General features: G+C 41.5%; 1 protein-coding gene across 4 annotated transcripts in view; it reads left to right on the top strand.

Annotated features, from left to right (window-relative positions):
• spata17 (spermatogenesis associated 17) overlaps positions 1-26,102 on the top strand; it is a 307,726-nt gene that overhangs the window by 265,504 nt on the left and 16,120 nt on the right. The window lies entirely within an intron of this gene.

Here is a 26,102-nt window from a genome sequence, read left to right as displayed (position 1 = left end):
TGAATTCTTCTCCTGCAACAATGCTTCCTGTAGACGTGCTTAATGGTGGGAAGGGCTTTACCCATGATAGACTGGGCAATATCCACCACTTTTTGTAGGATTTTCCATACCTGACACATCTATTAAAGTTTGTCAGAGTTTTAGATGTCATGCCAAATCTTTGCAAACTCCTAAGGAAGTAGAGGTGCTGCCATGCTTTCTTCATAATTGTACTTACATGCTAGCCCAGGACAGGTTCTCTGAAATAATAACACTGAGGAATTTAAAGTTGCTAACCCTCTCTACTTCTGATCCTCTGATGAGGACTGACTCATGGACCTCCAGTCTCCTCTTGAAGTCAATAATCAGCTTCTTGGTCTTGCTGATTTTGAGTAAGAGGTTGTTGCTATGGTGAGATTTTCAATCTCCCTCCTATATGCTGATTTGTCTCCATATTTGATTCAGCCTATGACAGTGGTGCTGTCAACAAACTTGAATGCAGCATTGGAGCTGTGCTTACCCACACAGTCATAGGTGTAAAGTGAGTAGAGCAGGGGGCTAAGCACACAATCTACTTGTACCTCTGTATTTGATAGAGGTATTGTTGCCAATCCAAACTGACAGGGGTCTGCAAGTGATGAAATCGAGAATCCAATGGCAGAAGGAGGTATTGGGGCCAAGGTCTTGGAGCTTATTGATTAGTTTTGGGGGATTAATGGTATTAAATACTGAGCTGCAGTTGGTGAAGAGCATTCTGATGAACGCACCTTCGCCGTCCAGATGTTCCAGAGTTAAGTGAAGAATCAATATGATGTCATCTGCTGCAGACCTGTTGTTCTGCTGGGCAAATTAAAGTGGATCCATGTAGCTTCTCAGGCAGGTGTTGATATGTTTCATCAGCAACCTCTCAAAACACTTCATCACTGTGGATGTAAGTGCTACTGGATGATGGTGGCAGGTTACCACGTTCTTCCTAGGTATTGGTACAATCGAAACATGCTTGAAGCAGATGGGTAACTCAGACTGCTGATGTGGGAGATTGAAGATCTCAGTGAACACTCCAGCCAGTTGATCAGCACAGATCTTTAGTACCTGGCCAGGAACCCAGTATGGGCTGGATGCGTATGGTGGGTTCACCCTACTGAAGGCTACTCACACATCGGCCTCAGAGACTGAAATCACAGGATCATCAGGAACAGGGGGAGTCTGTGATGGTTCCTCCATGTTTTGATGGTCAATGCGAGTATAGAAGGCATTGAGATCATTTGGAAGCCAAGTCCCATTGTTGCCTGTGTCATTTTATTTAACTTTATAAGAGGTGATAGTATTCGTGCCCTGCAACACCTTTCAAGCATACTTAATTGATTTGCATTTAGTCCAGAATTGCCACTTTGCCTGTGAGATGGCTTTCCAGAGATCGTACCTGGACCTCTTCTAACTTTGCATTCTAAATGCAAAGAAAGCAAATTTTGACTAGGGTGATGAAGCTGAAATAAATAGTTATATCTGCACAGTGTGGCTTTGTCAGCAAAGAAGATAAAACTTTAAACATGGTCACTAGTTGTAGCCTTTCTCAAGTAAATACCAGTTGCAGTCTGTTTTCAGAAAATCAATAGTCTGCATATTACTGAGGATATACTGATTAGTTTACAATTTTAATTCAAACAGTTAAGTTTATTGAGTTAACAGAAAGGTAGTCCATCAATTGTGAAAACAGGAACCCAAATATATATGATGAGAGTGAAATATCTCCCTTGTTAATATTTGTAAATCATTTAAATGACAGAAGAAGTGGAGTTGTGACTGGAGAAAGAACTTAGTGGATTTGAAAAGTTCCATATTATTTTCTTATATTTGATCAATAGTCTCTTGGGAAAGAGAGAATATTTGGCCCCACTTTAACCCTTTTGTTGTTATCCTCTGCCCAATTAGGATACCTAATCCCGTGAGTATTTTCTGTCTAAGTACTATCATCTCCTGTAATTTCTTGAAAACTTCAAGCAGATCACCAATTACCTTTCTAAATTTGGTGGTACAAATTTATTCCCTTTACGTAGCTATTTCTGTTCTGATAATATTCAGGTAATTCTGTGCTGAAATGCCTTCTGGATTAATACCTTCCCTGAGGTCTGGTTTTCACCTCCACTCAAGTCTACAGAAGGCACAAAATAAAACATTTTCCCCTGTCCAAAACCTCATACATTCAACCTTATATTGTTGTCTCTCTACTCTAAAAAGAGGGAACTCAAATGCATATGGTAAGAATGAAATATTTCCCTTGTTAATATTTGTAAATGATTTAAATGACAAAAAAAGTGGAGATGTAACTAGACTGTTCACTGAAATCAGCCTGTTTCTGACTATCCTTAAACGCTGTGTTCCTACATTATTCTAATTTTGTTTTAGGTCTATACTTCCTGCTAACAACTGGCATCCCAACAATGGCACTGTTCCCTTACCATTGCCTCAATATCCTTCAATGGCTGAAGTCAAAAACTATAGGTCATAGAGTCATAAAGCACAGAATCAGGTGCTTCGGTCCATGCTGAACAAGATGCCCACTCAATTAGTCCTAATTACCATGATCGGGAATTATCTAATACTTTCTTATTCATGTACCTGTCCAAGTGTTTTTTTTAAATTTATCTGTCTCAACCACTTACTGTGGCAGCTTATTCCATATATGTGTCAACCTCTGTATCAAAATGTTGTCCCTTGGATTCCTATTAAATCTTTCCTCTCTCACCCTAACCCCATGCCCTCTGCACTTATTTTTATGAATTATTTTTCATTTTGTGATTCAGTCTTAACACACTGCATTACTTTAAAGATCAAACATTTTCTTTAAATTAGGTGATTGGCAGGAAACTGCTATCGAAGGCTCACTGTTCCATGATGAATTGTCTACAGTTACCAAGTGTGAGCAACTTTAGGGGTTGAATTGACTAAAGCAATCCTGAACATACTAGCCAATGATATTTTCCCAGATGCACCCCAGTGTTGAAATGCGTACGGGATGTGAACCTTGTGAATGGCTCAGCACGTACACTGAGTGATTTGTCCACTGGCCATGCATACATAGGTTGGCTTTAGCATTGCAACAGCAAGTTCATTCATATAGATGGACAAGAATGGCTGTGCAGAAGAAGAGTATTTCTTTTATAATTCATTTGTATTTTTAATGTTTTATTGTTCAAATTTATATAATTGGAAAAAATTATTTTCATTAGTTATTTGATTTATTTTATAAAATAATCCTGAATGTTTACAATTTCAGATGCAATACCTAAGAAGTTGTTTTCAATTGCATTCAGTATATATCACATTTTCACTTAAAACATCACCGAGTTCTGGTGTGGCACCCACAATGGCATACTGTTCTACTTCATTGTATCGTCATAGTGTGATAGAAGGGTTGTCCGTCTTTGCATTCTTGATGCTGCTGTAGTGGTGCCACTGATTTGAGATATATCATTAGTATGGGCTTAAGATCGATAACAAAGATAATAGTCTGGCCAAAACTGATAGGATAATTTTTCTCTATGATTATTGTTATTACTTTATTTCTCAAATTTTTATGTAATTCTGCTTGCATTTTCTGTGAGTACACCAAATAAAAAGAATGGCTTTCTCCTGCTCTCATCAGTTTTATGACTTGTACTGCACCAAAACTGTAACTTGATGCATTGCTCAAATAAACAGCAAGGAAAAGTTCTCCCTTTTTATATACACATAATTTATTCTTACCTCACAACCATTTTGCTTCCTTTTGTAACAAGCAATGCTTGGCCTAAGCAAGACCTGGAAGGAAAAATGCTTCTCCATCCCTCAGTACAACCTCAACTCTGTGGTATTTCAGTCCTTGGTGTATTAGAAATTATCATTTCCCTTAGTTGTAAGTCATTGGCATAACTTCAAACAAAGTTGCAATATTTGTACTTGAATTTAATATGTAATTTCCTGACAGTTCCTTCACAAGTCAGAAAATTTTATTCTTCTGGGCTCATGGCGATCAACTTATTCTGATTACACAAGCAATGCTCCACTTCTTTAAGATTTTATTCAACTTAACATCGAGAATCACAAACACGAGAAAATCTGAAGGTGCTGGAAACTCAGGCAATGCAAACAAAATGCTGGAGGAACTCAGCAGGACAGGCAGCATCTATGGAAAAGAGTAAACAGGAGATGTTTCGGGCCGAGACCCTTCTTGGGTTCCTTCTGTATTTTGTGTGTGTTGCTTAATCTAGAGAAGCTTGTTGAAAAAATTACTGCATGTGGCAACTTTGTGAATGAGCAGAGAGCTTTGTATGTGCTTATGGTCAGATATTACTGGCTGTCTTTGTCATTATTCATCTGAACATGAGCATGAAAGGCATTCAATGAGGGTTCGGGTTCGGGTTAGATCATGCTAACTCCATGTCTGAGGTAGGTAATAGATGTAGCTCATCAACTACAATTTGTCTCGATCTGACTCTTATTTCCACACGTTTGCACTTATTTGCCTGCCTTAGCAAAACGACTCTTGGTGTTACTGTGCTCACTTTAGTTGATTTTCACAAACTCATGACAAGCCTAAGCAATTTTTTTTCTCAGCGTAACTCTTTAAAGCACATTGGACAAGCCTAGGTTTACAATAGTGCAGTTTTGCATATTCCCTGGTGTAAATGTGTCCATTCTGCACCTATTATGCCAACAGAGCATTCTGCTGTCACACTATCATACCTTTGCACCAATGTGATCCAGAAGGGCTTCAACGTGTCAATGCTGAAAACATTCATAACTTGCCTCAGCCTTTCTCTAACCACTAGCCTCCAGTCATAAGTGCAACATATACACAAAGCCCAGTGATTACATAATTTCCTGTGAAGGTAGTATCAGTTCCATATTGTAATTTGAGGGAGGCAAATGTTGTCCCTTTCTTCAAAAAAGGTATTAGGGATAGTCTGGGTAATTATAGACCAGTGAGCCTTACGTCTGTGGTGGGAAAGCTGTTGGAAAAGATTCTTAGAGATAGGATCTCTGGGCATTTAGAGAATCATGGTCTGATCAGGGACAGTCAGCATGGCTTTGTGAAGGGCAAATCGTGTCTAACAAGCCTGATAGAGTTCTTTGAGGAGGTGACCAGGCATATAGATGAGGGTAGTGTAGTGGATGTGATCTATATGGATTTTAGTAAGGTATTTGACAAGGTTCCACACGGTAGACTTACTCAGAAAGTCAGAAGGCATGGGATCCAGGGAAGTTTGGAATGGCTTGCCTGCAGAAGGCAGAGGATTATGGTGGAGGGAGTACATTCGGATTGGTGTCCCACAAGGATCGGTTCTGGGAGCTCTACCTTTTGTGATTTTTATTAACGACCTGGATGTGGGGGTAGAAGGGTGGGTTGGCAAGTTTGCAAACGACACAAAGGTTGGTGGTGTTGTAGATAGTGTAGAGGATTGTTGAAGATTGTAGAGAGACATTGATAGGTTGCAGAAGTGGGCTGAAAGGTTGCAGAAGTGGGCTGAAAAGTGGCAGATGGAGTTCAACCCAGAGAAGTGTGAGGTGGTACACTTTGGAAGGACAAACTCCAAGGCAGAGTACAAAGTAAATGGCAGGATACTTGGTAGTGTGGAGGAGCAGAGGGATCTGGGGGTACATGTCCACAGATTCCTGAAAGTTGCCTCACAGGTGGATAGGGTAGTTAAGAAAGCTCATTGGGTGTTAGCTTTCATAAGTCAAGGGATAGAGTTTAAGAGTCACGAGGTAATGATACAGCTCTATAAAACTCTGGTTGGGCTACACTTGGAGTACTGTGTCCAGTTCTGGTCACCTCACTATAGGAAGGATGTGGAAGAATTGGAAAGGGTACAGAGGAGATTTACCAGGATGCTGCCTGGTTTAGAGAGTATGCATTATGATCAGAGATTAAGGGAGCTAGGGCTTTACTCTTTGGAGAGAAGGAGGATGAGAGGAGACATGATAGAGGTATACAAGATATTAAGAGGAATAGATAGAGCGGATAGTCAGCGCCTCTTCCTCAGGGCACCACTGCTCAATACAAGGGGATATGGCTTTAAGGTAAGGGGTGGGAAGTTCTAGGGGGATATTAGAGGAAGGTTTTTTACTCAGAGAGTGGTTGGTGCGTGGAATACACTGCCTGAGTCAGTGGTGGAGGCAGATACACTAGTGAAATTTAAGAGACTACTAGACAGGTATATGGAGGAATTTAAGGTGGGGGGTTATATGGCAGGCAGGATTTGAGGGTCGGCACAACAAAGTGGGCCGAAGGACCTGTACTGTGCTGTACTTTTCTATGTTCTATGTTCTATGTAATTCATTTTAGCACTCTAATAAATCACATAAAAAACCCTGTCTTTGAATTTTCATGCTTATGAATATATAATTCAAATTAAAAGATGCACAAATTGTTTGTATAGAATGTAGGTAAAATTAATACAGAGAGCATGGGAATATTCAACATGTGAAATACTAGGCCGAGATTATTAATGTCTATTTCTTAGTGTATACTAAAATAGATGCCAAAGAAATGAAGGAGACGAAGAAGATATTTGCAATTTTTAAGCTCATTACAGTGGGAAAATCTCCAGGATCTAACCAAATGCACCCTTCAGACCTTATGGAAAGCCAGGGAAGAAATCATGGAGGTCCTTATCTGGTGGCTTGGGATAGATCAGTTAGATCGAACAGCTTGCCGTGTACTGCTCAGGATGCCGACACATCCAAAAGATACCAAGAGCAATGCCTCTCCATCCTAGGGAATGGTCTGCTTGCCTTGGCAGAGGATTCATGTGCATTTTGCCAGACCATTCATAGGCACAAATTTCTTGGTAGTAGTGGATGCAGCCATAAAGTGGTCAGAGGTGTTCCCAATATCCTCCACTTCAGTCTCGCACACTGTTCATGTGTTGAGAAGCTTCTTCTCAAGGACTGGTATTCTGGAACACTTTGTCAGTGACAATGGACCAGAGTTTGTTGGAGAACAGTTTCAGTTATTCCTGAAAATAAAGGAATAGGGCATGTTATATCTGCACAGTACCACCCAGCTACAAAAGGCTTGGTGAAAAGATTTGTCCACAGTCTAAAGATTGCACTGTGAGCAATGTCAGCTGACCACACTACACTACTCTGACGCTTAATCAGAAGCTCACCAATTTCCTCCTTCCACGTCGCAATGCAGCACACTCCACCATCAACATTTCACCAGGTGTGTTGTTCCTTGTTTGTCTGTTTCATTTATACTTGGATCTCCTCAAACTCAATCTCAGAAGGAGAATGCAGCGAAAACACTGTCCTGCACAATAGAGATTGTGTCCAATGTCATCTAGAGACAACACATCAATCATTTGAGGAGAACTGATTCAATTGTTAGAGAAGAAAGGTGCCCAGAACTGTCTGACCCACTTCCTGCAGTCCCAGAACCAATTCCTATAAGCACCACAGAGGCCCCAAACCTGAGATTGTTTCACAGCCACATGTCTCACCTGCCAAGCGGAATGACCCATCGCCCTCAGCCATCAGGAGAGACATAATCCCACAAAGGTTAGAAATCCTCCACAGTGATTAAATCTTTAGGCCTGAATGGGACAATTTACAATTTACTATGCTGTGGATGATTATATAGTAGTTGTGTTATATGATATCAACCATGTGTATAGTTGAGATGCATTCTATATTGAGTTGGAATTTATAACTCATCAGGGCGGAATGTAGTGTATTCAATATTTCAGTACTATTTAAGTAATATTGTAAATATATTGTTTGATAAAGCATTCTTTGTTTGTTTACATAATTCATTAAGGGTTATATGTGAAAAGTACATGAAAAGCAAAGATCATTACACCACCACATCATATGTGAGCACCTCACTAAAGAAAAGAAACGCTGTGCACAAATATCCCTGTCTCCAGTGTTTTTCTTTTGACTTGTTTCTGGAGTTACAAAACATAACACTTATGGAAATATTTGCTTTGTTGTTAGCCACTAGTAAAGTTCCAGATGTTTGCAGATTGGGTAATGTTCCATTGTTCAAGAAAGGTAGCAAGGACAGAGCAGGGAACTACAGGCCAGTGAGCCTGACTTCAGTTGTTGGGAGGTTACTGGAAGGAATTCTGAGGGACTAGATCTACCATCATTTGGATAGTCAAGGCCTAATCAGGAATAGCCAGTATGGTTTTGTGTGTGGGAGATCATGTATGCTAAATCTTTTTGGAGTTTTTTGAAGGGATAGATGATAGTAGGGCAGTGGATGTTGTCCATGTAGACTTTAGTAATTCATTTGATAAGATCCTGTATGGCAGGCTGATCTACAAGGTTAGGTCATGGGACTCAGGAGAGCTAGTGAGCTGGATTCAGAATTGGTTTGATGAAAGGAAACTGAGGGTAATGGTTGAAAGTCAATTCTCTAACTAGAGGCCTGTGACTACTGTGGTTCCCCACGTGTCAGCGTTTGACCTCAATTATTCATTATTTGTACAATTAATTTGAATGTGAATGTACATGGCACGATTAGCAAGTCTGATGTTGATAGTAAATTAGGGGTTCTTGTTCATAGTGAGCCAGGTTACAATGAATTGCAATAATTAGCTTGATCAGTTAGAGAGATCGGGTGAGGTGATTCATTTTGGACATTCATACTGGGTAGTATCTCTACAGTGTACCGACAAGCATTGTGGAACTGGAAGTACAAGTGTACCATTCACTGAAAGTTATATAAGTTGTTGGTGAGGCTGCCTCACCAACTGAATTGTGTACAGTTTTGGTCACCCTGTTATAGGAAAGGCATTGTCAAGATAGAGTGGGTGCCAAAGAGATCTACAAGGTTGCTGCCTGAACTAAAGGGCCAGAGTTACATGTAGAGGCTGGCCATGCTGGATATTTATTTGTGGGAGAGTAGGAGAATGAGGGATGACCTCATAGAAGTTTATTAAAACAAAATCATGAGGTGTATGGATAAGGTGGATGGTCATAGACATTTCCCCTGGGCTGGGGATTACAATACTTGAGGGCACAGAATGAAACAGTTTTTAAATGAATGAAATGAAACTGTTGAATGAACAGAACTGTTTTTATGTCAGATTTTCAGCATCTGCGAGTTAAAAAACTCTGCTCCATACAAGAATATTTTGACCCTGGTTATAAATTTTTGACAATTTATTTGAAATGTAAACAAAGTCAGATGCATTAACTGAACAATAAGAGCAACATTCAAAATAGAATCCCATACTTATATACTATATTTTCTGTTCCTATAAAGCCCTATTGGTAGGCTTATACACTACACAGTTTCAAATTGACTAGTGACCTAAGCATAGGCAACCAATAAACCTGTCAGATTTACAATACTGACTACAGAGCTGCCTGTCAAAATCAAAAAAGATCATGACCTTGCTTTGTTCATAACTGTCTCAAGTCATCAATGCAGACAACACCTGTCAATCAAACCGATTTGTTTAAAGAGATCCCCAAGGTGTCAATCACTTAGGAAATTTGAGTTGAATAGAATGACATGCAAAACCCATTGATCAGTTCCAAACACTCAATGATCTGTGAGACAGCCACCATCCAAGGACAATGTTAACAATCAACCTGGATTATCTAGAGCTGGTCCTGTGCTATGTTCTTGCCTTAACCTTGCACAGATGACCCACAAAAAAAATACAATCAGTACTCAAAATTTTCTCTTTTATATGACTTACCAATTAAAACTAAAGCATTCCCAAAACAAAACAAATTATTTTTACTGCACCTATTGTGGTTGGAATCTAAGTACACAGGAGAGAGTAGAAAAATCATTCTAAGACTACAGCTTCTATGTTTCTATGTCATATAAGCCAGCCTGTGTGAATTTTCAGCTCCACCTGATCTTCTGAAATTGCAGATCAAGGTTTTAATCAGTAATCATAAAGAATCAAGTCAGGATAAAGTATAACATTGAGAGAAACATTCAACAGCTTGCTGCCCTTGTCTTTCTAGGCAATAGAACTTGCAAATTTGGGTTAGGCTGATAAATTTTCATTGTGTAGTACATCTCTTAGATGTAATTTCTGCAGTTATCATTTATAGTCGTGAAGTGAATGGACATATACAGTATGGGAGACAGAGTGCCACTCAAACAGTTTCTTTGTCCTGGCTCCTGCCATTGGAGTATTTCGTCATAAATTCAATTTTACTCCTCGGATGCTAATAATAGGATTATATTATATTGGCGATGCTTTTGATTAGCAAAGTGAAATAATTAGTTGGTCTGTTATTGGAAATGGTCATGACCTGCACTTGTGTATCATAAATGTTATTGCTATTTATTAGTTCACATCTCAATGTTGACTAAGCCTTTCTTTGTGTATGCATGAAATGCTTCATTATCAGAAGAACTGTTAATGGAACACTTACATTATTTATAAACATTTCTTTGATGTAAAGAGGGTCATTGATGAGACAGGTGAAGTAGTTGAGCGCACTGCAGCAGGGTTTTTGGGCTGCAATGATGGGCTTCAATCAACCATAACTATCTTCTTTTATGCCAAATATGACTTCAGCTAGTAGGGAATCTTCTGATTCCATTGAATTTAATATTACAAGAACCTTTGGAAGCCACGTTTGCTCAAATAATGCTTGGCTGCTGAGGCCAGATCTTCTCATCTCACCTTTGGAATTCAGCCATGTTGGATTAAAGCTACAATTAATTTGTAGCCAAGTAATCCTAATGGATAATTGCACAATTAATAAGTAAGTTATTGGAGAGTGACTCCCAATTAATAACGTTATTCTTAAAACGTAACCTTTGCTAGTGATTAAGACTGAAGTGATGGGGCAATATTTTGCTAAATTGAAGTTTTCCCTTTTTCTTGGGTAGTTTTCCACATTGTTGGGTATTTGATAGTGTGGAGCTATACCGGAATAGTTTGGTTAGAGGGACAGGTAGCTTTGGATCTTAAGTCTTACAGTCTAAAAGTTATCAGGGCCCACAATCTTTTTTGCATTTAGCCATTTCTTGACACCACTTGGACTGTAACGATTGAATTGAGCACACTGGCTTTGGAGGTTATAGTAACTTCATGAGTAGTTTAAAATGTTTCATCCACTTATTGCTCCTGGCTGAAGGTGTTTGCAAGTATCTTAAACTTATTTTTCACTTCATCAAATGAAGCGAAACTAACCGTATGACTCTTTGCCAGGTTGATGTGGTTATGTTTCTTCTACATATAAACAATATGTGGGAGATGTTGCCAAAGCTGCATTTACTGTCCATTCATCAATTCCAGCATGGTTGAGCTTTTATTTGATCAATCATAGCTATTGTGATAGTAGTGCTCTCACATTGATATTACAGTAAGTAGGACACATAAAGATTGTGGCTTAGCAATGGTTTGATCAATAAGGCTAGAAGATTTTTAATAGAAATTCTTTGCTGGCGATGGAGCGTAAGGCTTCTGTTGATTAAGAAGTGCTTCCCTTGGATTTAACTAAGACATGTGACAAAAGAATAAAGATAAACAGAAAATATGAAAATATTATATGATGTGATTGCTTCCCAGTATCCTCCTCACATCTGCTGTTCATGCATTTTCTATGTTTTCTCTCACAGCATAAAATTTAGATGAATGAGTTGGTAATCAATGTTATATCCCATCACGACCTGCATAATTTCTGATTCTTGAATCTGTTCACCCTTTTGAAAAACCATCAAGCCCTCCCACAGGATTGACCCTATAATTCAGCTGGATAAGCAGTAATGTTTCTTTCGTCCAACTGCTGCATTCTCCTTGAGGGACATTTCAGGATGTCCAAGGCAATTAAAGTATTTAGTGATCAATGCTCCACCAAAAGATGTTTGAAGAAAGATTTTCTTTATTTTTTGGATTTTAATTGCAAATCGCAAACAGATGTTTAGAAAAATGGCACTTAGGTGAAAGGTGAGTAATATTATCGTCAAAGATTATTCAGCAGGTCATCAAGTTATCTCAGCAATCAGTTAACTGGGGTTATTTTAACCCCAAATTTGGAAGACTTTGGTTTGAGAAATTAAAATATTAAAAAATCATAAGGAATTCAACTCTTCTTAGATATACGTATCTACTTTTAGTTTTAATACAATTGAGACAAATAAATGTGGTCTAATCCTGAATTAGGAGACAGAAAATTTGGTAAAAAGCATTTAATGAGATAGCATAGCTTAATTTTACAATAATTTTATTTCTGGAAATGTTTTCTGTTCATGGAAAACAAGGCATATGAAAGAGAGAAAAAATTCTCCTCCCAACTGTTTCTATGCCTTATCGATGACTGAATTGGTGCTGCTTCCTGCACCCATGCTGACTTCATCGATTTCATCAACTTTGCCTCCAATTTCTACCATACCATCAAATTCATTTGGTCTGTCTCTGATCCCATTCTCCCTTTCTCTGTACCTATCTCTGGAGGCAAAGTATCTATTGATATCTTTTATAAACCTATTGACTCTCATAGCTATCTTAATTATACCTCTTCGCACCGTGTCACTTGTAAAAACGCTATTCCCTTTTCTCAGTTCCTCTGTCTCCATTGCATTTGTTCTCAAGATGAGGCTTTCCATTCCAGAACATCTGAGAAGTCCTTATTTTTCAAAGAATGGGGTTTCCCTTCGAACACATCACACCACCATCCCAGTGTCATAACAGGAATAGGGTTCCCTTTGTCCTTATCTACCATGTCAGAAGCCTCCATATCAGCACATAATTCTCCATAACATCTGCCATCTGCAACGGGATCCTACCAAAATACATCTTTCCTTCACCACCCCCCCCCCCCGCCACTCTCCATGTGACTCCTTTGTCCACTCATCCCTCCCTATTGATCTCCCTCCTGGCACAGCTACCCCTACACCTCCTCCCTCACCACCATTCAGGGCTCCTAACAGACTTTCAGGTGAGGCAATACTTCATCTGTAAGTCTCTTAAGGTCGGCTACTGAATTTAGTGTTCCACTGCAGCCTCCTCTACATCAGTGAGATCCCATGCAGATTGAATTGAATTGAATTCATTTTATTACTTACATCCTTCATATACATGAGTAAAAAATCTTTACATTACGTCTCCATCTAAATGTGCAATCTATAGTAATTTATAATAAATAGTATGTACAATAGGACAGTCAATATGACATAGAAACACAATTAATTGTATCAGCATGAGTTAATCAGTCTGATGGCCTGGTGGAAGAAGCTGTCCTGGAGCCTGTTGGTCCTGGCTTTTATGGATAGTAGCAGCTGGAACTTTTTGTGTTTTGGGGGTGACTCGGGTCCCCAATGATCCTTCGGGCCCTTTTTACACACCTGTCTTTGTAAATGTCCCGAATAGTGGGAAGTTCACATCTACAGATGCACTGGGCTGTCTGCACAACTCTCTGCAGAGTCCTGTGATTCAGGGAAGTACAGTTCCCATACCGGGTAGTGATGCAGCCAGTCAGGATGCTCTCAATTGTGCCCCTGTAGGAAGTTCTTAGGATTTGGGGGCCCATAACAAACTTCTTCAACCCTCTAAGGTGAAAGAGGTGCCGTTGTGCCTTTTTCACCACACAGCTGGTATGCACAAACCATGTGAGATCCTTGGTGATGTGTATACCGAGGAACTTAAAGGTGTTCACCCTCTCAACCCGAGATCCATTGATATCTATAGGGGTTAGCCTGTCTCCATTCCTCCTGTAGTCCACAACCAGCTCCTTTGTATTTGCAACATTGTGGGAGAGGTTGTTTTCTTGACACCACTGTATCTTGGCGATGACTTCTCTGTAGGCTGCCTCATTATTATTTGAGATTAGGCCAATCAGTGTAGTATCGTCAGCAAATTTAATTAGCAGATTGGAGCTGTATGTAGTGACACAGTCATGGGTATACAGAGAGTGAAGGAGAGGGCTTAGGACAAAGCCCTGAGGGACACATGTGTTGAGGGTCAGAGGGGTAGAGGTGAGGGAGCCCACTCTTACCACCTGCCGGTGATCTGACAGGAAGTCCAGGATCCAGCTACACAAGGCAGGGTGAGAGCCGAGGTCTCTGAGCTTCTTGTCGAGCCTGGAGAGAATTATGGTGTTGAATGCTGAACTGTAGTCCAAGAACAGCATTCTCACATAAGTATCCTTCTTTTCCAGATGTGTAAGGACGGTGTGTAGAGCAGTGGCTATTGTGTCATCTGTTGACCGGTTGTGTTCGTAGACGAATTGTAGGGGTTCCAGTCGGGGTAGCAGCATGCTGCAGATGTAGTCCTTGTAGACTATTTTGTTGAGCACCTTCTCTCCATCCAGGATTAAAAGCTCATTTTTCATGGTGGCCACCCACTTCAATTTTACTTCCTATTCCAATTCAGACATGTCAGTCCATGGCCTCCTCTATTGTTATAATCAGGTCACACTCAAGTTGGAGGAGCAACATCTCATAGTCCTTCTTGGAAGACCCAGCCTGAGGGCATGAACATCAATTCTTCTAATTTCTGGTAATTTCTTTCTTCTCTGTTTTTCCATTCCCTATCCTGGTTCCCATCTCACCCCTTCTCTCTAACCTACCCATCATGTCTCTCTGGTGCCTCTCATCCTTCTCTTTCTCCCATGGTTCATTCACTGTCCTCTCCTATAAGATTTCTTCTTATTCGGCCCTTTACCTCTTCAACTTGTCTGCTCCCAGCTTCTAACTTCAATCCCACCCCCCCAACTCCCCAGCCAGTTACCTCCCCCCCCACTTGGTTTCACCCTACACCTGCCAGCTTGTACTCCTAACACTCCCCCCACCACCTTCATATTCTGGCTTCTTAGCCTTCCTCTCCAGTCCTAAAGAGGAGTCTTGGCCAAAACGTTAACTGTTTATTCTTCTCCATAGATGCAGCCGCGCCTGCTGAGTTCCACCACAGCTCTGTATGTGTTGTTCAAATGTTTAGTAATTTTACAGCATAGCAGGTGGCTAGAGTGTCCAAACTATATCATTTTAAATCTGCTCACCTTACTCCATGTCCGACCTCCTCTGTCTCTTCTAGGCACCATCCCAGTGGTCACTGACCAAACCTCAAGCCACAAATTCAAGATCATGAACTCTCTACCGTGATCTCTCCTCCATGCCACAGTAATGTAGATGTAAGGGCAATGCTATTACACCTCGGGGCACTGGAGTTCAGAGTTCGATACTGGCATCCTCTGTACGGAGTGTCTGTGCGTCCTCCACGTGGAATGTGTGGGTTTTCTTCAGGTCTTCTGTTTTTCTCCTGCAGTCCAAAGACCTACTTGGTACATTGATCATTGTAAATGGTCCTGTAATTAGGTTATTGTTAAATGAGGTTGTTGGGGTTGCTGGGCAGTGTGGTGCCAAGGGTTGGAAATATCTATTCCATGATGTATCTCTAAATAAAATAAAATGATGTCCCATTCAATCTGTCTATCCTCTTTTAGCTCTGTCATCTCGCACCCTCCTCCATCCACTCCCAACTCACCACTACAACTAGACTTACCTGCTCCGCAGCTGCAAGCTAGCAGCTTCAGGTGGAAACAGTGGAGGAAATTAAAACACGTCTACTATTGAACTGGAGTGCAAGCAAAGAATCTATGCCCTTGACTTTCCCATCCATAACTTCTCCTACCTGCTTCAGTCAAGATCAAGGTCATTGATTAGGGAAATCACCTTTTCCCATACACTTTTGGAAGGCCCTTGGTTCAACTGAAGGATATAAAAATAGATGAGCAATAGATGCAAGGAGGCAGTCTGGTCTGGTAAAGTTACAAGGTTGATAAGACCTTTTCCAACAGGACTTTGTGGACTTTGTGATGACAAACAACCCCAGGAAAGATGAAGAAGTGAGACTGTAAGGGTGGTAGTTTGAAGATATTTTGTTTAAATTGACCATTGATGTAGAGAAGCATTTTGATTTCATTATTTTGTATTATTTCACAAAGTGAGTTTTTCAGATGGAGCTAAGTGAATCTAGTCATAACAGTTGCACTGAATGTTCATTCACTGTGAAATAACATAAATGATAACATTCTGTTAATAACATAAACAAATGATTCATTTCTAGCCTCAACTCACCCAGTATTTGGTCCATTGTCAGGGAGATCGATGGAGCATGAGCAATATTGTTGTTAGGTTCCTGGTATATTTAGTAGTACAGTATTGTGAAATAAAGGCATACTCTCAAATGAAATTCCACTGAAGGGAGAGGAAAATGCTAATGTACTTGAGACAATATCCAAAGTAAGACCCTAAGTTTGTAAAATGGGGGTTAATTTGAAGTAAATCGAGTTCCAAGTTTCAACATGATATATTGTAAATAAACAGTAACAGTAGATTGTGGAGAGTTACAATATCAAGTGTGAATGCTTTGCCAGTGGTGTTGTTGTGACTGATCAAAGTCACTGGAGAGACACTGAAGCTGGTGATGTAGAAGTCATCACAACAAGCAGGTATTATTCTGCGGACCCTCCTGTTAGACCCTCACAAAGTCGCATTTCATACCCTTAACATCATTAGGTGATTCAATGCAGTTTCAATAGCTGCAATGACGTTGCCTACTTTGGATTGACAATGTTTCCTTTGAATTACATATCTACAGTGGGAAACATCTCTGATTGTTCAAATACCTTTGCTGGGACAATTCCCTAAATTTATTTAGAATGATGCAAATTACTTAAACCCATAGTTGCCTGGATTGATGCAGGACAATTAACACAACCCCATTGTCTTAATCTTTGCTGATATACATGCAATCCCTTAGTCTGTGGGCCAGTCTGTGCTTTTAACTTCAATTTACTGCTTGCAATTTACGATAAAAACTGAAGACTGGTTCTTCCTTGAATTAATATCTTCTACGAATATTCGTATAACTCCAGAATACTCCCGAATATTCCCTTCTCTTGGACCCTGGATGGAAATCTGTCCCATGAAGGCCAAATGTTAAGGAAGATCTAATTAAGTTGGCCAGTAAATACGCCCCTCACATTAGATTGCTTCCCTACATAGAAACATAGAAAATAGGTGCAGGAGTAGGCCATTTGGCCCTTCGAGTCTGCACCACCATTCAGTATGATCATGGCTGATCATCCAACTCAGAACCCTATACCTGCCTTCTCTCCATACCCCCTGATCCCTTTAGCCACAAGGGCCTTATCTAACTCCCTCTTAAATATAGCCAGTGAACTGGTCTCAACTGTTTCCTGTGGCTGAGAATTCCACAGATTCACCGGTCTCTGTGTGAAGTTTTTCCACATCTCAGTCCTAAAAAGCTTCCCTTTTATCCTCAAACTGTGACCCCTCGTTCTGGACTTCCCCAACATCGGGAACAATCTTCCTGCATCTAGCCTGTCCAATCCCTTTAGAATTTTATACGTTTCAATCAGATCCACCCTCAATCTCCTAAATTCCAATGAGTATAAGCCTAGTCGATCCAGTCTTTCATCATATGAAAGTCCTGCCATCCCAGGAATCAATCTGGTGAACCTTCTTTGTACCCCCTCTATGGCAAGAATGTCTTTCCTCAGACTAGGGGACCAAAACTGCACAGAATACTCTGGTGTGGTCTCACCAAGGCCTTGTACAACTGCAGTAGTACCTCCCTGCTCCTGTACTTGAATCCTCTTGCTATGAATGCTAGCATATCATTCACCTTTTTCACCGCCTGCTGTACCTGCATGCCCACTTTCAATGACTGGTGTACAATGACACCCAGGTCTTGTTGCACCTCCCCTTTTCCTAATCGGCCACCATTCAGATAATAATCTGTTTTCCTGTTCTTGCCACCAAAGTGGATAACCTCACATTTATCCGCATTAAATTGCATCTGCAATGAATTTGCCCACTCACCTAACCTATCCAAGTCACCCTGCATCCCCTTAGCATTCTCCTCACAGCTAACACTGCCGCCCAGCTTCGTGTCATCCGCAAACTTGGAGATGCTGCATTTAATTCCCTCGTCTAAGTCATTAATATATATTGTAAACAACTGGGGTCCCAGCACTGAGCCTTGCGGTACCTGGCTAGTCGCTGCCTGCCATTCTGAAAAGGTCCTGTTTATTCCCACTCGTTGCTTCCTGCCTGCCAACCAATTCTCTATGCACGTCAATACCATACCCCCAATACCGTGTGCTTTAAGTTTACACACTAATCTCCTGTGTGGGACCTTATCAAAAGCCTTTTGAAAATCCAAATATACCACATGCACTGGTTCTCCCTGATCCACTCTACTAGTTAGATCCCCAAAAAATTCTATAAGATTCGTCAGACATGATTTTCCTTTCACAAATCCATGCTGACTTTGTCCAATGATTTTACCGCTTTCCAAATGTGCTGTTATCACATCTTTGATAACTGACTCTAGCATTTTCCCCGATGTCAGGCTAACCGGTCTATAATTCCCCGGTTTCTCTCTCCTTCCTTTTTTAAAAAGCAGAGTTATATTAGCTACCCTCCAATCCTCAGGAACTAATCCAGAACCTAAAGAGCTTTGAAAAATTATCACTAATGCATCCACTATTTCTTGGGCTACTTCCTTAAGCACTCTGGGATGCAGACCATCTGGCCCTGGGGATTTATCTGCCTTCAATTCCTTCAATTTACCTAACACCACTTCCCTACTAACATGTATTTCCCTCAGTTCCTCCATCTCACTAGACCCTCGATCCCCTACTATTTCCGGAAGCTTATTTATGTCCTCCTTAGTGAAGATAGAACTAAAGTAGTTATTCAATTGATCTGCCATGTCCTTGTTCCCCATGGTCAATTCACTTGTTTCTGACTGTAAGGGACCTACATTTGTCTTAACCAATCTTTTTCTTTTCACATATCTATAGAAGCTTTTACGGTCAGTTTTTATGTTCCCTGCCAGCTTTCTCTCATAGTCTTTTTTCCCTTTCCTAATTAAGCCCTTTGTCCTCCTCTGCTGGAATCTGAATTTCTCCCAGTCCTCAGGTGTGCCACTTTTTCTGGCTAATTTGTATGTTTCTTCTTTGGAATTGATACTATCCCTAATTTCCCTTGTCAGCCATGGGTGCACTACCTTCCCTGGTTTATTCTTTTGCCAAATTGGGATGAACAATTGTTGTAGTTCATCCATGCGATCCTTAAGTGCTTGCCATTGCATATCCACCGTCAACCCTTTAAGTATCATTTGCCAGTCTATCTTAGCTAATTCACGTCTCATACCTTCAAAGTTACCCTTCTTTAAGTTTGGATCCTTTGTTTCTAAATTAACTATGTCACTCTCCATCTTAGTGAAGAATTCCACCGTACTATGGTCACTCTCACCCAAGGGGCCTCGCACGACAAGATTGCTAACTAACCCTTCCTCATTGCTCAATAGCCAGTCCAGAATGGCCTGCTCCCTAGTTGGTTCCTCGACATGTTGGTTCAGAAAACTATCTCGCATACATTCCAAGAAATCCTCTTCTTCAGCACCCTTACCAATTTGGTTCACCCAATCTATATGTAGATTGAAGTCACCCATTATAACTGCTGTTCCTTTATTGTACCTCCTGTTTAATGCCATCCCTAACCTCACTACTACTGTTAGGTGGCCTGTACACAACTCCCACCAGCATTTTCTGCCCCTTAGTGTTATGCAGCTCTACCCATATCGATTCCACATCCTCCCGGCTAATGTCCTTCCTTTCTATTGCATTAACCTCCTCTCTAACCAGCAATGCCACCCCACCTCCTTTTCTTTCATGTCTCTCCCTCCTGAATATTGAATATCCCTGAATGTTGAGCTCCCATCCTTGGTCCCCCTGGAGCCATGTCTCTGTGATCCCAACTGTATCATATTCATTAATAACTATCTGCACATTCAATTCCTCCACCTTGTTACGAATGCTCCTTGCACTGACACACAAAGCCTTTAGGCTTGCTTTTACAACACTCTTAGCCCTTATACAATTATGTTGAAAAGTGGCCCTTTTTGATTTTTGCCCTGGATTTGCCGGCCTGCCACTTTTACTTTTCAGCTTACTACTTTTTGCTTCTACCCTCGTTTTACACCCCTCTGTCTCTCTGCACTTGTTCCCAGCCGCCTGCCACATTAGTTTAAATCCTACTGAACAACAGTAGCAAACGCTCCCCCAGAACATTGTTTCCAGTCCAGCCCAGGTGCAGACCGTCCTGTTTGTACCGGTCCCACCTCCTCCAGAACTGGTTCCAATGCCCCAGAAATTTGAATCCCTCCCCCTTGCACCATTTTGGAAGCCACATATTCATCTGAAATATCCTCCTATTTCTACTCTGACTAGCACGTGGCACTGGTAGTAATCCAGAGATTATTACCTTTGTGGTCCTACTTTTTAGTTTATCTCCTAACTCCCTAAATTCACCTTGCAGGACCTCATCCCGTTTTTTACCTATATCGTTGGTACCTATGTGCACCACGACCACTGGCTGTTCACCCTCCCACTCCAGAATGTCCTGCAGCCGCTCAGAGACATCCTTGACCCTTGCACCAGGGAGGCAACATACCCTCCTGGAGTCTCGTTTGCGGCCGCAGAAACGCCTATCTATTCCCCTTACAATCGAATCCCCTATCACTATAGCTCTCCCACTCCTTTTCCTTCCCTCCGGTGCCACCCATGGTGCCATGAACTCAGCTGCTGCTGCCTTCCCCTGATGAGACATCTCCCCGAACAGTATCCAAAACAGTATATCTGTTTAGGAGGGAGATGACCTCAGGGGACTCCTGCACTACCTGCCTACTGCTACGCTGTTTAGTGGCCACCCATTCCCTTTCTGACTGTGTAGCCTTTACCTGCGGTGTGGCCAACTCACTGAACATGCTATTCACAACTTTCTCAGCATCGCGAATGCTCCAGTATGAATCCAATCGCAGCTCTAGCCGATCAATGCGGTCTGCCAAAAGCTGCAGCTGGACACATTTCCTGCACACATAGTCGTCAGGGACACTGGAAGTATCCCTGATTTCCCACATGCTGCAGGAGGAACAAACCATGGGGCCGATCTCAGCTGTCATGACCTACCCAATACACTACAGGTTCGCCACCTTCCTTGCTTCAAATAAAATACTGCTGCAGACCGTTCTCCTGTTAAAGGAACTTACCCGGGCTTACTTCACTTGGAGTGAAGCTCGTCCTCAGCCTCTGCTCGCCGAAGCCTCTCGAGCCAAAGCCTTCCTACTCTGTCTCCCTCTACTCCATCGCCCGCTCCGTCAAACTGCTCTCTTTTAAATACTCCTGCTGACTCACGGACTAACTTGCATGCACTTGCGCAGTCCTGTCCCGATCAACCGCACTGTATCTACAACCACACTGCCATCCCTAACAGGCTATCTACAAGACTAAGACTAAGACAAGACAAAACTAAGCAGAGATGGCAATAAAACATGCCAGAAATTTGATCACATCGTCTTCTTGTATACTTTTGTCCTCCCACTGTCAAACAGTCTTTATAATGCAGTTTTGTTGTTCATGTGTTTGTTGCCTCCTTCCCTGCTGCCCCATTGCGTTTTACATATCCTTATCTTTACCCCTTCAATATCTCATAGCTAAAACTCAGTGGTGGCTATTAGTAGCTACTGTATGGGCAGGGGTAGAGCAAGGCAACTTTGTTTCAGGTTTGTGCATTTTTTTCTCTTTCTCAGTCTGCCTTGCCATCAAGGTTGTGGAAATTGGTATCCCTGCCGTAACTCAGTTCCCTTCCCATCTATTATTTCAATTTCTTTCTATCCTGATCTATATAGCTAATCATCTACCTTCCATAACCAGCCTTCAGTACAAAGTACAGTTACCATTATACTTTAATACTCTTTTCATGGTTTGCTGCCATACTCCCTCTGTGTCTTTTGCATTCCCATTCCCATTTGTTTCATCTACTTTCATCTGAAGTGGTCAGATATGAAGCACCAGGCTGGTGTTCATCAGTTAAGTTCTCTTTAATGGCACTTACTGGGTACACTGGCTGCCTCGCCAGGTCTGCACACAAATACAAGTTTTATTTGTCAGGGACACCACCATGGTCCTTTCCACCTGGGAACAAACCCTGTCTTACTGTACTCTTTCAATTTCTGTCATCTCATGTTCTTCTGTTACGCTCTTTGTCCCATGACTTTCATGCTTATTCTCTTTCTGTTCTTTACTACCCCCTTTCTGGTGTGTCTTTACTTTAATTGCTGCTGCTTCTGCAGGCAGCTGCACTGTTTCTAACAGTTCATATCTATGTTGAGTCCCTCTCCCTGGGACTTGATGCATTATCAATTACTCCCGAGTAAATACTGCATGGAAGTAGGGTAAATACTGAAAGGCGTTTATTAACAGTAAATGGTCCAACGTCCATGCCGAGTATCTGCCCTGGATTGAGGGAGGAGCAATGGCACAATCGCCTTTATTCAGGGATCAGTGGGAGGAGCCACAGGAGCAGTCAGCAGAGGGGTGTGTCCAGGCATGTCCAGACAGCTAACCCAGTTACAACGTATATATATGGTTTACCACAGGACTTCCTAACATGATTTGTACACATTTCCCGTCTCTTGTCTCTTCCTGGGGCTGCTGTCTCTCTGTCGGCCATGTTGTCTGCTCTGTGGGTCACACATGTTTATGTCCCTGTCTCGTCCATGTTATTTCTCCTTGTGTTGAGTCTATGATAGCATTTGCCTAGCTTAGTGTTCCATCCTTCAGATAGTTCCCTCATTTTTGGACACACCCAGAAATCTGCAGGAAGCTGCACTCCCTCAACCTCAAGTACCTGAGGCTCAGTTCTCATTGTTTCACCCCCCCGTACTGGTAATGTAAATCGCCTCTTCAGTCGTGGGCAAGGGTAGACCAGTTATCGATACTGTTGACCCTGTGTCCACTAACATATCACACTACCAGACCCCTAATAACTCTCTTGTGTACATCCATGTGATATACGCACACTACCATCCCTTTACCTGACCTAGATCCTGTTCTCACCAGCTCCGGGATCTGGTCAACAGTCAATCAGACAGAAAGAGTGCTGCTGTCATTTCTGACTGTTTTCATGGGTGCCTCTCAAACCATCTTCCCTTTTTAGGACACTGCCTCCAACTGTGACTTGATAGGCCACAGCTGTAACATATCATGATACCAAAAGCTTCTTCAGAGATATAAAGTGTATAAGAGAGGGGAGAGTGGATATCAGAATACTGGAAAGTGATACTGGAGAGATGGTAAAGGGTAAGAATGAAATAGTGGATGAACTGAATAAGTATTTTGCATCAGTCTTCATTGTGGAGGACACTAGCAGAGTGTTGGAATTTCCAGGTGTCAGAGGTCATGAAGTGTGTTATATTATCATTACTAGAGAGAAGGTTCTTGGGAAACTGAAAGGTCTGGAGGTAGATAAGTCACATGGACAAGATGGTGTACACACCAGGATTCTGAAAGAGGTGGCTAAAGAGATTGTGGAGGCATTAATAATGATCTTTCGAGAGTTACTAGATTCTGAAATGGTTCCAGGAGACTAGAAAATTGCAAATATCACTCCATTCTTCAAAAAGGAAGAGAGGCAGAAGAAAGGAAACAATAGACCAGTTAGCCTGACCTTAGTGGCTGGGAGGATGTTGGAGTCGATTACTAAGAATGAGGTCACAGGGGACTTGGAGGCACATGATAAAATAGATCATAGTCAGCATGGTTTCCTCAAGGCAAAATCTTGCCTGACAAATCTGTTGGAATTCATTGAAGAAATATCAAGCAGGATAGATAAAGGAGAACCAGTTGAGGTTGTGTACTTGATTTTCAGAAGGCTTTTGACAAGGTGCTACACTTGAGGTTGCTTAACAAGTTATGAGCCCATTGTATTACAGGAAAGATTCCAGCACGGATAAAGCAGTGGCTGATTGGCAGGAGGCAAAGAGTGCGATCAAAGGTAGCCTTTTCTGACTGCCTGCCAGTGACCTGTGGTGCTTCACAGATGTCTATCTTTGGACCAATTATTTTTACTTAAAAGTCAATGATTTGATGATGGAAATGATGGCTTTGTTGCAAAGTTCGCAAACGATATGAAGATAGGTGGAGAGGCAGGTGCTTTTGAAGAAGTAGAGAGGCTACAGAAGGACTTGGACAGATTAGGAGAACGGGCAAAGAAGTAGCAGATGGCGTACAATGTCAGGCAGTGTATGGTCATGTGATTTGGTAGAAGAAATGAAAGGGTTGATTGTTTTCTAAATGGAGAGAAAGTACAAAAAACTGAAACACAAAGGGATTTAGGAGTCTTCGTGCAAGATTCCCTAAAGGTTAATTTGCAGGTTGAGTCTGTGGTGAGGAAGGCAAATGCAATGTTAGCATTCATTTCAAGAGGGGTAGAGTATAAAAGGAAGGATGTAATGTTGAGACTTTATAAAGCACTGGTAAGGCATCACTTGGAGTATTGTGAGCAATCTTGGGCCCCTTATCTTAGAAAGGATGTACAGAAATTGGAGGGGGTTCGAAGGAGGTTGACGAAAATGATTCCAGGATTGAATGGCTTGTTATATGAAGAGCATTTGATGGCTCTGGGCCTGTATTCACTAGAATTCAGAAGAATGTGGGGTGACCTAATTGAAACGTATCGAATAGCGACAGGCCTTGATGGACTACATGGAAAGGATGTTTCCTATGGTAGGGAGAGTCTAAGACCAGGAGACACAACCTCAGAATAGAGGTGTATCCTTTTAGAAGAGAGATGAGGAATTTCTTTAGCCAGAGAGTGATGGTTCTATAGAATACATTGCCACAGGCAGCTGATAGACTTGGCCTTCAAGTCTTTATATTTTGGGCAGAAGTTGATAGATTCTTGATTGGTCAGGGCATGAAGGGACAGGTGGGAAGGGAAGGTTCAGGAGGCTGGGGCTGAGAGGAAAATTAGATCAGCCATAGTGAAATGACGGGACAGACTCTATGGGCCAAATGGCCTAATTCTGCTCCTATGTCTTATGGTCTTTTGGTCTTATCATCTCCTTTACCCTTCTATATTTATTATGACACTCCCTTGCAAGTCCTCTGTGTTTTCACAGCAGCTACATACACTATAGCCAAATTCTGAGTTTAGGGCTTCCTTCAGCATTTTCAGGAAGACTGGATCATTTTTCTCTGGATTCTTTACCCTGAGTACTCATACGTTCTATATTTATGCTCTGCATAATCAATTGCAGGCACATCACCTCTTTAAGCTACTAACCCCAGTTGCTGCCTCACTTCCTCCTTAAAGCAGTGATATCTCTCCTTGTTAATGACATTCCCTCTAGTTGTCCACTCCCTCTCTCCCCAGGCCATACTATCTCACATATTTCCTGGGCATTTTGCTTTCACCAATATGTGTACACCTTCTAGGTACATATGATGAATTTCGATCATTTCTTTGAGCTTGCACCTGAACTCTGAATTCCCACAAGTGACCTTAAGCTATGTTTTTCCCTGGGGTGGGGGGTGGGGGTGAAGAGCTTATGCATGGTGGTAATCAGGGTCAAGGTAATACAGTTCCCCCGAATGAGTATAAAGTACATGCCTCTTTGGTATCCCGAACGGTCATCACCTTTCGCAACTGGTGGCCCTGTCTCAACAAGCTACTCAAAACTGTCTGGTACCTGGTCCCTTACACAAACACATATAAACACACACCACACTTTTATATCTACTAGTTCAACTCTCCGCCATGTTCTCAGATACTTCATGATGCCGCATTCATTGATCTGAACAGATTTAATTGTGGGGTGCTGTTCTTAAAAATGCTCACCCCCCCCACACCGCCCGTAACCCTGATGAGCCCCCAAATGTTGTGACTGTGATCAAAGTCACCGGAGAGATACTGAAACTGGTGATTTGGAAGTCTTTATTCAACAGGCATTCATCTAGAGACAATTGTGGAAGAGTCTCACTATCTCAAAAGTAATCACATTGTTAAACACTTAAAATCATTAGAACAGTTTCAACAGTTACAATGACAGTGTTTTACTTTGAGTTGACAATGCTTCCTTTGAGTTACATATCTACAGTGGGGGATACCTCTGATTGTTAAAATACCTTTGCTGGGACACTTCCCTGAACTTATTTACAATGGTGCCAATTATTTAAACATGTAGTTGTCTGGATTGATGCAGGACAATTAACACAACCCCATTGTTTTAATGTTTGGCTGATGCATTTGCAATCTTTTAATCAGTGGTCCAATCTGTGCT

Source organism: Mobula birostris, chromosome 8, assembly GCF_030028105.1.
Source record: "Mobula birostris isolate sMobBir1 chromosome 8, sMobBir1.hap1, whole genome shotgun sequence".
NCBI classification, from domain to species: Eukaryota; Metazoa; Chordata; class Chondrichthyes; order Myliobatiformes; family Myliobatidae; genus Mobula; species Mobula birostris.
Note: the sequence above shows the minus strand (reverse complement) of the source record. Positions and strands in the feature narration are given on the sequence as shown.